The sequence below is a fragment of the Rousettus aegyptiacus genome, unplaced genomic scaffold (genome assembly GCF_014176215.1).
Source record: "Rousettus aegyptiacus isolate mRouAeg1 unplaced genomic scaffold, mRouAeg1.p scaffold_m13_p_6, whole genome shotgun sequence".
Taxonomy (NCBI): Eukaryota; Metazoa; Chordata; class Mammalia; order Chiroptera; family Pteropodidae; genus Rousettus; species Rousettus aegyptiacus.
In genome coordinates this window covers 53903231-53917724 of record NW_023416309.1, presented here as the reverse complement: position 1 = coordinate 53917724, position 14494 = coordinate 53903231, and the positions used below count along the sequence as shown (strand labels likewise).

At 51.5% G+C, this 14494-nt stretch overlaps 1 long non-coding RNA gene across 1 annotated transcript in view; it reads left to right on the top strand.

Annotated features, from left to right (window-relative positions):
- The window catches only part of LOC107512999, a 200120-nt gene extending 186148 nt beyond the window's left edge, over window positions 1-13972 (top strand). Inside the window, exons 2-3 of the long non-coding RNA XR_004951443.1 lie at window positions 6468-6552; window positions 12714-13972. This is a non-coding gene — a long non-coding RNA (uncharacterized LOC107512999). The remainder of the gene's footprint in view (window positions 1-6467; window positions 6553-12713) is intronic.
- The last annotated feature ends 522 nt before the right edge of the window (window positions 13973-14494 follow it).

Sequence of the window (14494 nt, the reverse complement as noted above, 5' to 3'; positions counted from 1 at the left end):
GTGCCATGAGGAAGAGAAACAGGAGTCATGGTAGAGTAACCAGGGAGCCTCACTTAAAGGCATCTTTTTGGGGACATCTCTCTGAGGATGCGACATCCGGCTTAAAGAATCTGGCCTGGTGCAGAGGGGGTGAAAAAACATTGTGAGTAAAGCAAACGACACATGCAAAAGGGCCTGGGATCTGAAGGATAATGCCCCCCACAGGGGTTCACACGCCAGTTCCCAAAACCTGTGGACATCTTGCCTGACACGACAGAAGGGACTTTGCAGATTAAGGTTACAGATCTCAGGATGGGGAGTGGCCTGGGTGGTTCAGGTGGACCTGATGTAATCACATGAGCCCTTAAAAGCAGAGAACCTTTTCCAGCTGCGGTCAGAGGAAGCCATGACGATATAATGAGGCTCAGAGAGATGCAACATTTGGAGAAGGAAGAAGGGGCCACAAGCCGAGGGATGCGGGCGGCTTCTAGAAATCTGAGAGGCATGGAAATGGGTTCTTCCCCAGAAACCTCAGAAAGGAGCCAGACCTCCCGACATGGAAGTTTCACCCTCGTGACGCCTGTGTGGGACTTCTGACCTCTAGAACTATACAATGATAAATTTGTGCTGTTCGAAGCTACCGGGTTTGTGGTCATTTGTTACAGCGGCAATTCAAAACTCATAGAGGCCGGAGGGAGAAACGAGCCTGGTACGTTCCAGAGACCAAAGGATCCGGTGTGCCCAGAACAGTGGAGGAGACACACACGCAAAGCTCTGAAGCGATTTCAGCCCGGGCGGGGTAGATGTAGTGGAGTGATTGACACGGCGTGATTCTCCTCGGATGTAAGGTGGACGATGCGAGGGCTAGAGGGACCGGCGTGGAGGGGAGACGAGTTAGGAGCTGTGTTAGGAGCCCTCTCGACAAGTGGCAGGTGAGGCCGAAGTCAGGGAAGTGGGGATGGAGTCGAGAGCTGTCCGGAGGTGAGACAGATCAGACGCGATGATTGATCGGCTTCAGGGAGCAGGGGAAAGAGGAATCCGGGACGGCCCCCAGGCTGCCGGCCTAGGCAGGGGCTAGAAGCGAAGGTCGAGGGAAGCTGGGAAGGAGGCACTAGGGCTGCACCATGCCCGGCCACGGCCCAGATGGTCGCACCTGCCACCAGCAAAGCTGGTCATCGAGAAGCATCTGTCATCTCAGAAGACGGTGGGACACCCCCCGAATAGCAAGGAGAATGTCCACTGCCAAGCTTAGTGGTTGGGACTCTTCCCGAAGATGCGAGTGATAGAAAAACCGGTTCCAAGTGTCTTAAGGCCGAAGAGAACTTATGCTTGTTTTTAAGCTGAAAGTCAAGAGGATACGTCTGGCTTAACTAGCTTGATTCAGGCCTTGGTCTCCTGGCCTCACTTCTTTTGAGAGGCTCCATTCTCCACTCTTGCGGGCCAGCCGCCTCGCACCAGCCGAGGAGGGGCAGAGCCCAGAAAAACTGTTGAGATGATTCTGATTGGGCCAGATCGGATCAACCCCCGCCACCCCCGGCCTGGCCGTCCACCGTCACCGCCGCCAGGGAAACCGTGGGACAGGGAAGGGGAAGAGTGGTCTGACTCGCCCTGGGTCCTGAGGTCCTTCCTTGGGCCGTGGTCTGAGGGAGCAGGGAGTGCAGGCCCGAATGGGAGTCAGAGGTGCTGCTGCACGGAGGATGGACGGACACAGAGCAGCTCCCCTCGCCCACACGTCATCCAAATGTCCCTGACCCCTGATTAGGAACAAGACGTACGGCTTGTCGACTGAGAACTACGTGTGAAACAAAGAGGACTGAGCCCCGGGCGTTGTCTCTCTGGCGGGCGGTTTCACGTTCACAGCCGGCGGGCAGGAGAACAGGAATGCCGGGTCGGAGCCGCTGGGACAGTCACGTGCAGGAGGGGCAGGTGACAGGGGAAGACTGACTGCGCAGGAACTAGAGGCGACTGCAGCGCGTGAGGCCCGTGAGGGCTGCAGGGCGTCCGTCCCGTGGGCCTCGCCGCGCCTGTCCGTCCTGCGCGCTGGGCCCGCCTCTGAGCAGCGGCCCCTGTCCACGTGCCCCCCTCCCGTGCTGCTGAAGAGCGGTGGCCCGGCGCAGAGGGGCCGTCTTGTCCCTTGAGCTTAAGTGACAGACAATAATTTCCAAACCTCGCTTTCTGGGGAGGGCGCGGAGAGCTTTGATCAGCCTCAGAGGACAGCATGGTCGAGCGGACGCCGTTCGAGGGGCTCAGGTCACAGGGTCCCTCTTGGCGTTCCTTCCTGTGGGCGGCACTGTAACTGCGCAATTGCAAAAGGCATCGGTTAGATTCTGAAGGTTTTCGGTAGGGCAGCGAAGTGTGTGCCGCATCTCAGAAAAGGTTCTAACAGAAGCGACGTTAAAACCTGGGAGCATGGTCAGGGGCATTTTCTTCAGTGCAGCCCGTGGTATCCAGACCCATAGCAGATGCGGTTGGGGCGCTGGCCGTCGCCCCTCAGCTCTCTGCCTTCCCTTCCACGCCCATAGTTTGCTACTGCAAGCAGCCGAGGCTTGCAGCCTGAGCAGGGTGCGCCGGGGGTGTGCTCACGGCATTCTAGGGCAGGCTGCGCGCTGCGCAGGTGACCCTCCAGGAGCAGCCCTCAGCCAGCGCCCTCTCCTTTCAGAGGACGGAGTCTCTCAGAGGTCCCCAGCGGGCGGTGGTGTGCTGGAGAACAGACTCTGGTGGGGAGAGGGAGCAGAGAAAGGGCCTCGATTATCCAACCAAAGCCCCCACTGCCACTGAGGAGCGGCGTGTCCTCTCTGACAATGCAGGTAGCTCTGGCCTTTTTTACGGGGGCTGCACTTGAGGCTGTCGGTGCCCCAGGGGCGGGCACCCCTGCCGATCCTGACTCCTGGAAGCCTGTCTGCGTGGCAGCTCCATGTCCCTCCCAACGTCCTCCCATCCCCACCCCGGAGGTTACTGCAGAAGCTGTGCCTCCTGCTCCTCCGGGCTGGCAACGCCTCCTGCCCAGCCACCGCAGCCTGGCTCACGCACGCCCTTTCCGATCTGGCCTCAGAGCCTCGAGTCACGCTCTGAGACCCTTGGGTGCCGGGCCGAGTAGACGGAACAAATATCCCGGATTCCCTTTCCGGCTTCACCTTCCCTTACGCGTCCCACCTTTCTGCCGCCTTTGTTTCTACACCAGAAGATCGCAGTCTAGGGTTCGCTGTCAGGAGGATTCTTCAAAATAGCGTTTCTATGGTGAAACAATGTCCCTTGTTTGGAAATACACGGAGCTTATAAAATATGTTCCTGGACCCGGGCATAGTGTAGCGTCTAGGGATTTATTTACAATGAAGAAATTGTTTTTGCGAATTGTGGTTAAACAAAAGGATTGTTTCTGGAGTGTTGAGTAAAGGAGACATTGTTTATTATATTAGTTATTTGGGACACAAGCTGGAAAGGGATGATTTTGCAGAGAACAAGGGGGTCGACGGTCACCGAATGCAATCATCCATTTTTTTTCTTCAGGCCGGGAAAACTAGAAGTCAAACGTTGCAACCTCTGTCACCCGCCCCCCTTTCTCCAGCCTCGTGTCACCTTTTCTACCCCAGCTCCCACAAAGGGGCACGTGTCACCCGTGGCCGGTCCTCATCCCCCGCACTCAGGGCTCCGCCGCCCTGGCTCCTCCAAAACCCAGCAACGGGAGACGTGCCGCGCGACCTTCCTTATCTTGCTCCGAGGCTGAGCTGCTTCCAAGGAGCTCTCAGCACGTCGGAGACAGAACACCTCCTCCTCCCGCACAGGGTCCCCAGGCGGTGGAGAAACAGTGTGTGTCAGAGTTCGCAGGATGGAAGCGAGAGCCAACTCCACCATCTCTCCCTTGTCACAGGGTTCTCAGGGCCCTTCCCCACACGGCAGACCTGGGGATCAGAGAGGACGAGCCTGTTAACCAGACCCTGGTGTCTGGAGGGTCCAGGCAGGGGCGTGTCTGCTGCTGGGAAGGTGTGTCCTTACTTACTTAAGGAAGGTGTCATCTGCCAGGCTCTACGCTTTTTCTGGATGTCGAATTATACTTTTGGGGAGCGGAACTAACTTCGATTACTGGGCTTAGAGGGAGGGTGTGGGATGGGACTCGTTCGCCTAAACTGTCTGCTCCTTAAATGCCATGTTAACACCTTACGAGATCTCGAAGACTTTTCTGTCTTTCCGGAGCCCTATGAGAGTGAATGTAACTTTTAGGAAGCATGAGTTCCTGAGCGAACAATACTCCGTCGATCTGCGGAGTCTGCAGGAATTGGTCGTCTGCCATGCGGCGGAGGCCGACAGATGTGTAAGTGGGGAAAAGGCGAGGCGGCCAGCGGATGGAGACAGTGCATGGCTTCCCCTCACTTGGCAGTTTTTTCCGGGAGATATTTTATCCGTAACGTCCCCTGGGTCGTTCAGACACAGCAGACGCCGACATGGTGCCTCAGCTCTTCCCACGCTCCTCAAGCTGGTGGTTTTTTCTACTACGCGCCGCCAAGGGTCACCCCCCTGCTGGAGACCGGGTGAACGCTCGTGCGCCCCGGAATCTGTGTGTTGAATGTCAAACCCCCAACGTGATGGTATTTGGAGGCTGGGCCTTCGGGACGCGGGTAGCTCGGGAGGGTGGAGCTCTCACGAATGAGGTTAGCGTCCTTGTGAAAGAGGCCCCCGCGAGATCCCGTTGCTCCTTCTGCCACGTAAGGACGCAGCGAGAAGACGGTCATGTGTAAACCAGGACTCGGGCCCAAATCCGCAGGTGACTTTATCTCAGACTTCTGGCCTCAATTCCGTGGTCCGTGGCGTGTGCATCATAGCGGCCCAAATGGAATAAGACGGCTGGACGGCTGGGAGTGCTCGGGTTCCGCGCTAGGGCAGGTGCAGCTGAGTGCAGGGCAGGTAACACTCCAGGAGCAGCTCCGCCCGTGGCCGGTGCGTGTTGGTGGAGAAGTCCCCCGGGCCCTGTACTCCAGGAAAACAACGTCCTCTCTCAGAAGCCCCAGCAGGCAGTGAGTGATGTGCCGTCAGGCTCCCTGGGAGGGGGTCGGTGCAGGACGAGCCTTAATCTGTAGCATGTCCATTTCTGTGGTGTAAATACTCTGATTGTGCTGGAATTTGAGTTACCAGCAGATGCACTGAACTGAGAATTGGGGAAAGATACACGCCAGGGACCGCCTTGGTGGGGAGGCTGGGGACAGTCCAGTAGTTCATCCATGGTCAAGTATCTGGTGGTGTTTAGGGATTAAGAGGCTTTGTCTGGACAGCCTGGGCCCTGGACTTGCCTCTGTCTCTGTCACAGGCTGGGCGATTTCGAACAAGTCATTTGTCGGCTAAACCTCTGTCAATGCTTCTGTGAAAGGGAAATAATATAGGATGTCTTGAAGTTTGGGGGACATGTGCATGGGGTGATGTATGTGAAATGCGTAGTGTTTATTACCTGGCACAGGTAAGCATCCAAAACATATCGGCCGCTATTAAAATAAAAGTGGGATCAAGCTCTGTGAGTCCAGAGAGTGATCATTTGAATACAGTACAGCCCCCTGTCCTCAGGGAGAGAGAAGGACCACAGACCCACACTCCCTGTTCGGAGTGCTGACTGGTCTGAGAGTGAGCTTTGCAGGGGGTTCAGGGAGCCCAGGGAAGGGGACACACAGCGGCCTCCCAGCCAGGTGCTGACCTCCAGTTCCTCTTTCTGCTGATAAAAATGTTTAGCTTGGTGAGAACTCTCCACTTCTGTTCCTGTTCTGCCGCGACAAGGGAGGCTGGCCGCGGTATTGCTTTCAGGCCATCTTTCCCCATCCCCGAGACCTCCCGCCAGACGGCAGGAAGGCTCAGGGGAGGGGTCACGGCGCGCCCTGCACTGTGCACTAGCCCCCTCGGCCTCGAGGAATGGCGGGCGGGCCCCTCCTGCCGAGCGCTACTCGTTCAGATGAACTTGAATTTCCGACCGACGGCTCACACTTCCTGATTTGTTTAACCCAGGAAACGAAATGTGAAAGGTGAACGGCCTTACTCAACGTTCAGTATCTCTTGGCTCCACGAAAAGCCAGGAGTGATGTTGTCTACGGCCCTTTGAGGTCTGAGGAAACAGTGGTTCGCAATCGGACAATTTTGCACTCCAGGGGACATGTGACAACGTCTGGAGACGTTTTCGGTTGTCACACGGGTGGTGTGCCGCTGGCATCTGAGGCAGGGACACCGCTAAGCACCCTGCAGTACACAGGACAGCGCCCGCTGCAGAGCTGTCTGACCCAAACTGCTAACGGTGTGGAAGCTGAGAATCCCTGTTCTAAAAGGATGAAAAGTGTGCGTGTGCGTGTGTGTGTGTGTGTAAAAGAGCAAGACACGTGGATAGGGTGTCCAGCAGGGCTCTACGGTGTTTCCAAGCATCTGAGAGGGGATGGAGTGGGCGCCACTTTAGGACTCGCTGCGTTGGAGTCAGAACTGCTAAGGGGACTAACCAGTTCAATTTCGCATTTTGTGTCTAGCGGGAGGCAGACCCCGGCCTGCAGAGCGCACGAGCAAAGCCCGAAGCCGGCGAGATGGCGCTCACAGCACACCTGAAGCTCAGGGGTGAGTGACACCGTGACGTCTGGCTTTCCAATGGCAGCTGGGGAACCCAGCCTTCAGAATGCCGCACAAGGGAGTCCGGGCGCCGTGGTGGGGCGGGGTGGGAAAACCTGACACATAGGCCTCCCCCGTCCCACCAGCGGGGGGCAAGCAGGGCTTGGAATGAACAGGACGGCCTCCTACCAGGGGGCAAGGACAGTCTTGATTGGTCTGGGGGTCCATTAGCGACTGTCCGGGCTAGAGGAGGCTCCCGCCTGGCCCTGGACCTCTCGCCCGAAGGTCTAGGAAGAGACTGAGGGCTTTGGGTCCCCGTGCAGTCTGGGCCACTGCTTACTGTGTAGCACCTGAGAAAGCCGGTGGCCTGGAGGCCTTTGCCCCCTGTGCGGTTAACTGGCCATTGCTGTCCTTGTGAAGTGGCTGAGCATTCCTGGGCAGGCGTTGGCTGCTGTGCAGGGTTCTTGAGGAGGCAAGTCCCGTTGGAGTCACTGTTTTTCGTAACCTCTCCTGCTTGCGACGGCTCCCCCGCGCCCAGCTGTGAAGACTCTGCGTCTCCGTCTCCGGCTGTAGGGTTTTTCCAGAGTGGATTGCATGGGCGAGTGAGTCGGAGCTGATAACCCTGGACGTAGGTGGTCACCACGCTTCCTGTGCATCCGAGTGCCCCTAACGCTTGTTTAAGGCACCCCCGCCAGGAAAAGACCCCGCGACACCACATGTTTAGGTAGAGCCTAGGAAATGCAGGTCGCCATGGGATAACCTCCATCCCTATCCAGTCTGATCACTTAGAGTAGTGGAGGCGTTGCCATTTTTTTCCAGTCGTTGAATTAACTGTTTTAACATTTCTTGAGTGTCTACCACGTTCTAGACAATGCGCCAGATCCTGGAGACCCTGGGGGATGGTGGCACTGAGTAGAGGACGCCCGACCTCGCAAGGGCACACGGAGCTGCCACTCTTGTGAAATGAAGGGTCCAGGGTGGTGGGGGTGGGGCCTGAGCAGACCTCGCTGGCCCCAGAGGAGCTGGGCGCCGTGGCGATTTTCGTGGGTCTCTCGGCAAACTGCGATTCAGTCGAATTGAGGTGTAGAAAGAATCAGCAGTCCACTTAAAGGCATCTTAGGGAAGACTTCGCCAGGTTGGGGACATCGGCACAGGCTGTTTTTCAGTGGAGCAGACACTGTCCTGTGTCTGGGGCAAGCTGCCCACAGGCTAGTCCTCGGCCATGGGCGTGCCATTGAAAGAAGGGCTTCAAGGAAGAGCCTGCACTAGGCGGGAAAGAGGTAAAGGTCACTGCTGTCTGCCAAGGTCCCGAGAGAGTGGGGTGTGCAGGCGTGCGGCTCCCTGGGTAAAACCGCGACCCTTCGGAGCGGCCGCTGGGGGCGTGAGTTTATCCTTCTGTCCGCGGCGTGAGCTCGCGTGGGCTTCGCATCCTGTTTTATCAGTTCGCGCCCTCCCAAGTAGGCTGTGGTGAGGCACGTGCCCCCCAAGACTTTGGATAAGGGGAAGGGGCTGCGTCGGATGCGGCTGCCGTTTGTTTCCGTCACAGGAAGTGGCGCTTTGCTTGGTCCTCGCAGATGCCCATGACGCTCTGCAGAGCTGCTGAGACATTACAGCTCTTTACGGAGTTTCTCCCGAAACTCTGGTTTGGAATTTATTATTGTGCTTTCTCTTGTCTTATTTGTTCATTTGTTTTTTTAAAAAACATATGATGTTGTGGCCAGAATAATCTTATTTGACACTCCAGAGGATCCAAAATAACAGTTTCAAGGGCCTTTGAAATGTGCTTAGAGAAATCAGACCTTGAGGAGAATTTTAAAACGGATTTGTGGAACATTTCTAAAAAAACCTGTTGCCAAACCTGGAGAGAAATTTTATGACTCATGAGTGAGTCTCGATCACATGTTCTCCCCTTTACTTTCAAAAATAATGTTTCTTATTTATTTTTCTAAATATGAAAGCAAGACAATATGATTACAGAACATTTGGAAAATATAAAGAAATATATATATGAAAATAAAAATCATCCTTTTTTTCTCCACCAGGGCAATATTGACTGTGAATATTTGGGTATTTATTCTTCCATTCTTTTTCTGTGCATGTATAATTGATATACACTTGAAAATAAACTTTATAAGTATATACTGTATTTAATTTTATATCCTATTTTCCACAACACTGTAGCATATTCCTATGTTATGAAATATTCATTAGAAACAAAATTTGTAAACACTGCATCATAGTCTCTGATATAGATTCAACATAATTCATTGAACCATTGTTCGCTTTCTTAACATTTTCCTTTCTAAAAAAGCATGAATGATGCCAGGGCAAATAGATAAATATTGGACGGCAAATGTGGATATATCACTCAAAGGGTAATTACTGAGTCACGGGACACGAGCATTTTCAAAGTTCTTTTCCCTTCTCTCCTCCCTTCCTCCCTCCCTTCCTTCTTTCTTTCATATTTAAAACTTAAATCCATTTATAGCTATTCTGATATTTGATGATAATTTGGGTTAACAGCCCAATTTTCCAGTATTATTTATTGCATAATAAATGGTTCCTTAGCCATTAAGTTATGCTGTTCATTGCTTATTTTACAGACACACACACACACACACACACACACACACACACACACACATTTTCGAGTCTATTTTAGGGCTATCTGCTCTACTTGATTTGCTATTGGTCCTTTTTCCAGTAGAATATCCTTTTACATTCTGATAGGAGAAGATACACATCATTTTTAAATTCTAAAATAGTCTGTGATTCTTCCTTATGTCTTCTTCTAGAAGATTCTTAAAATTATCTTTTAAATTATGTCAGCATAGAAATTATTGGGAAAGAACTAACATCTTTATAGTGCTTTTGTTTGATATCTTTCTCTATTTGCTCAGACTTTCATCTCTCCTATGTGTTATCATTTTCAAATACTTTTCTTATTAACATTATTTCTAAGTGTTGCTATTATGAGCCGGCTCTTCTATTATCTTTTTAGTTAATTCTAGTATTATGGAAAAGCTATAATCTTTGTATATTTATATCTGACCACTTTAATGAATATACATTTCTATTATCAATTGCTTTTCTTGATTTTTCTAGACACATAATTCTATTATCTATGCAGGGAGTAATTTTATATCTTGTTTTCTAGTTTACTGCCTATTTCTTTTTCCTGCATTATTGTATTGGCTAGACCTTTCAAAACCCTGTGGATTAATTGAGGCTATAGTGGGCAACTGTATCTTTTTCTTAATGTTCGTAGAAATGGTTCCAGTGTTTTACCACTAAGAGTTGTTGTTGGGTTAAGATAGGCAACGCTTATTTTGACAATATCCTTTTACGCGTATTTTAAGAATCTTTCCCACCAAAATCAAGAATGATGTCTTATTGATGGACAATTCAACATCTTTTGACGATGGTCACATAGTGTTATTTCCTTGATCTACTGATGTGACTGACCGTGTGTGCAGGGTGGGGGCAGAGGCAATGCGTCTGATCACCAGGGCCTAGCAAGCTGCCTGGCACATAGTAAATGACTGATAAAAATACTGAGTAGGTGAATTAGTAGACTTTTGGTAAAATATATATTTATGGTTGAAGTTCCTCTTGCACCCTTCTACGAAATATGAGGTCCAGTGTCCTCACCTTGATAAAACGCAACATGCCCCTGGTCCCTGCTCAGGTCCTCTCTCCCACGTCTTCTCCGTTGCCCTGGAAGGTAGGTCTGCCGCTGCCCTGACTCTGCGGTCGTGGATGCCGTCACATGCAAAAGGCAGGCAGTGTCTTATTCGCTTATATTCCTGGTAGCAGCACTGGATCTGTCCTGTAGAGAGCTCAGTAGCTGTTTGTTGTACTTCGGTGAATCACTTGGTTTGGATCGGGCGATATTTCTCTTGGGAGATGGGGTCCACTTTGAGTGGGGCATGAACGGATTGGGATGGGAGAAAAGATATAACAACCGGACCAGGTCAACCCGCAGAATCTGCCCCAGTGATTAAGAAGAAGATGAACCCAGTAGCCAAGTCGTCTTGGCCCTTGGATAAGGGCAGTTGGTCCGGGGGCTTCTGAGCAGCTTCACTTTCAAATGGAAATGGCTCACCCTTGCAGGGCGGCCCTTTTCTAAGAGCTGGCCCTGTCTCTTTCTTTCTGACGAGGACAGCCAAGTTCAACATGCAGCAGGAATGGAAGCAGAGACACACATGTCACATCCAGGCAGCTAAACGTTCCCAGCTCAAAACAGGGCCCAACTGAAAGGATCAAAGGCTGCACATGGCCAGGCAGTGACAAATTTATGAAGTCCTGTCATCCACATGAAAACATTGTGTATTTTAATCTGCCCAGTGGAAATAAATCAATCTTGGGTTTCTGTAGAAGGAATTGCAAGTCAGCTACACTTCTCCGTAAAGATGTAAGGGATCCGTTTAAGGCGGGTTTTACATCTTTCAAAGAGGAAAGGTTTTCTTTGCCAAGGAGGCATCTAAATGCACTTTTGTATTCCCTCTTTCACAAAAAGTCCCGAACATCCAGCCTTCAATAAGTATACAAGCTTTGTTATTACACTTAGATTTACAAACAAAATCGTTGGCACAGGAAAGCCTGTGGTAGGTAGGACAGACCACCCGTAAGTATGCGTATGAAAGCCCAGTTGGAAAATCTCCTTATGTCAGCCAAAAGTGTGACTGCATTTCTAAAAACTTGGCTGTTCTCTTGGTGGTCGAAACAGTGAACCTTTTTGTTCATTGAATGCTGAAAAAACAAGTATGCCAAAGAGTGCCTTTTCCTAACGGGTTTCAAAACTCCATGCTATTTTTGACTCTTTTTCTCTCAGGGCTTGAGAACATTCAACAAATGTGAATCAGAGATGTTTTATTGTTCCGTGTGCCGTCGGAGATTTCAGGCCATGGCCAACAAGTGTTGGCCCATTTGCCCGCAACGTGGCTTACAATGGAGCCTCTTTCTGCTCATGTCCTCTGAGCACAGGCAGGGATGGATGCTGGCTGTACTCACTTCAGTGCACGGGGATGCGGGAGAGAGGCTCGGGCATCGAATAGGAGGCAAAAGGAGGGAGAGGGAGCAGCGTCCTGGAGAGTCCATTGTGCATGATGTCCAACTGAGGCTTTAAACACTGTCTGTGGTTACGGAAGACGGCAGCATCTCCAAGCTGGGATAGCATAAGTAACAAGGGTTTCATGAGCTTGTTACTTTGAACCGATTGGGCTGACAACCTTTCCGAATGTTATGTGTGATATAGCTAATGTATATTAAATATAAATGTTATGTGTGATACATATCTACACATTATATATAAAATGTAGTCGACATATTAATGACATGTATGATATGTAATACTATATATAGTGATAGATGTTTGTGGGTATGTAATGTTTTATATGACATAGTTGATATAACTTCCCTGCTGTACTTCTTAGGTTTTTGTCATGACCTCGGATGGACTGAAAACCCTTTTGAACTAGGGGGAGGGTGAGGAGAGAAGGCTAATAGCCCCCTGTCCTACTCCGCAGACCGGGCGGCTCGTAAACAATAAGCGTTTATTTCTCATAGCTCGGGAGGCTGCAATGTCCAAGATCAAGGTGCTGGCAGAGTCACTGTCCTTTTTTTTTTTAATGAAAAATTATGAAGTAAAAAATTTAAAGAGTACAAAAGCTCTGCAATAAAAAATAATTCTCCCTTTCATCCTGAGTCCCCAAACCCCCTCCCCGCGGTGACTGCTGTTAAAAGCCATTTTTCAAGTGAGTCCTTTCAGAGTAGTTCTATGCACGCACACGCACACACACTTAAACCATACAGCTACACCAAATGGCAGTGTGCTGCATTATTCTCCACCTTTTTGTCTTAGCAATTTATTTTGGAGACCCTTCTCTAACAGCTCACTTTCGTCCACCTTACTCTTTTTTTAACGTCTGTGTAGGGTTCAGAATTGGATATCACATAATTTAACGCGCCGGCCCACACCAAAGGGCACAGAGTTCATTGCTAGCTCTCCGTTACAATGAATAGCACTGTTCTTAATCTTTCATATGCAGATATATCTCTAGGAGAATCTCCTTGATGCAGTTTGCCAGTGTCGATGGGCATATGCGTTGCAATTTAGTATGATTGTCATTGTTATTATTCCTATTATTATTATTATTATATTTTTATAGATATTCGAAGACATCGGGCCAGCTTGCTCACCCACCAGTGGGCCAAGCGCACCTGTTTTGTTATCCCTGTATCAGCCCAACGCGTCTCAAACTGTCATCTTTGCCAGTCTGGCGAAGGAGAAATGCCACATTAAATGTGAAGGTTTTAACAGAGTCTTTATTGCTTTCCCGTATATATGTTAACATCGTGCAGCTTAAATACCCCTTGGAGATCATTTGGTCCAATTTTCTCATCGCATAATTTTCACATGAGGAAGAAAGCTCAGTGTGGGAGCGGCCCCCGCTGTACCACTCAGCATGCCCCGTTCCCCCGCCAGGGCAGAGCCAGCCAGACGGCTGACGTAGGGGGAACTCAGCCTTTCTCATGGGAGCCTCTGCTCCTGGCGAGCAACGTTGGACAATTGCTTGACTTCATGAACGCGCTGAAGTTGATCTATAAAACCCACACCGTCATCCATCACCCTCGGAAGTATAGATCGCAGGCAGGCAGAGTTGGCCTTCACGCAGAGCCTCGGCGACTTGATACTTGAGATTCCCTTACGGGTGGTACCAAAACATCCTTTTCGACCGTGTGAGAGAACCTCTGAGAAGTGTCTCCCCTGGGGCAGGCGATGCGCCCCTTCGTTGTGTCAAAGCGTGTGACCGGAAGGTACGAACGATTGACAACAGGCCCTTCCTTAGGGGGAAGGGATTTCGCTTTGGGGGTGAAGGACAGGAACGGAGGTGTGGCGCAGGGGAGAAGGGAAGGCAGAGGGCTCCCTGGCTCCCTGGCTCCATGTCTTAGTCTGTTCAGGCTGCCGTAACAAAAAGTAGCTCAGACAAGGAGGCTCGTCAACAACAGACACGTGTTTCTCGCAGTTCTGGAGGCTGCGAGTCCAGTATCGAGATGCCGGCAGATTCCGTGGCAGTGAGAACCTCCTTCCTGGTCCGTAAATGACCATCTTCTGGCTGTTCCCTCTTTTTTAAGGACACTAATCCCATTCAGGTGTGGGAGCCACCCTCATGACCTGGTCACCTCCCAAAGGGCCCCCACCTCCAGATGCCATCACAATGAGAGTTAGATTTCAACATGAACTCGGGGGATGGGGAGACACAAACATTGGGTGCCCAGCACTCCCCGGGCAGGAGCCAGAGGCGGTGGGACCGGGTCCTTTCCTCCCTAGGGCAGCCGCTTCGGTCAAGCTACCTAATTCCTCCAGGCCTCCGTTTTCTCATCTGCAAAATGAGGACAATTACGGTCTCCACCTTCTGTGGCTTCCATGAGGATGAACAAGGAAACACGTGAAGAGCACCCGGCGCGGCGCCTTGCGCCTCACGAAGCCGCGGGCTACGAAGGCGCCGCGTCAGCGTTGTTACCTGCCGCACTCACGAGATCGCACCTGCTGCCCTCACCCCGGCAGCCTCTGCGCCTTACGTTAACCTGCTGTTCTTTTTGTTCTCAGACCGCTGTGCTGGACAAGGCATTGTGCAAAATAGAAGTGTTATCAGGGACAGTGATGCCCTCCAGGGAGAAACAAGCCACGCTCCCCGGAAGGCAGGGGAGGGGGACGCCCCAGAAGGACCACGCCGTCTCCGGGGCGCGCGGAGCCAGCTCTAGCAGACCGCGATGGTGCGGTGGCGTTTGTGGCCTCACTCGGTGTCAGGGTCATCTCGACTTCCGCAGAGCCACCCGCCAGAGTCCTTTGGGCCCATATACAGCTCAGCCTCATTCTGAACCCGCCGATGTTCTCCACTCTTGTTTGAGCTCAGAAGTTGGGCAGCCTTGGGAAGAAAAAGCCCAC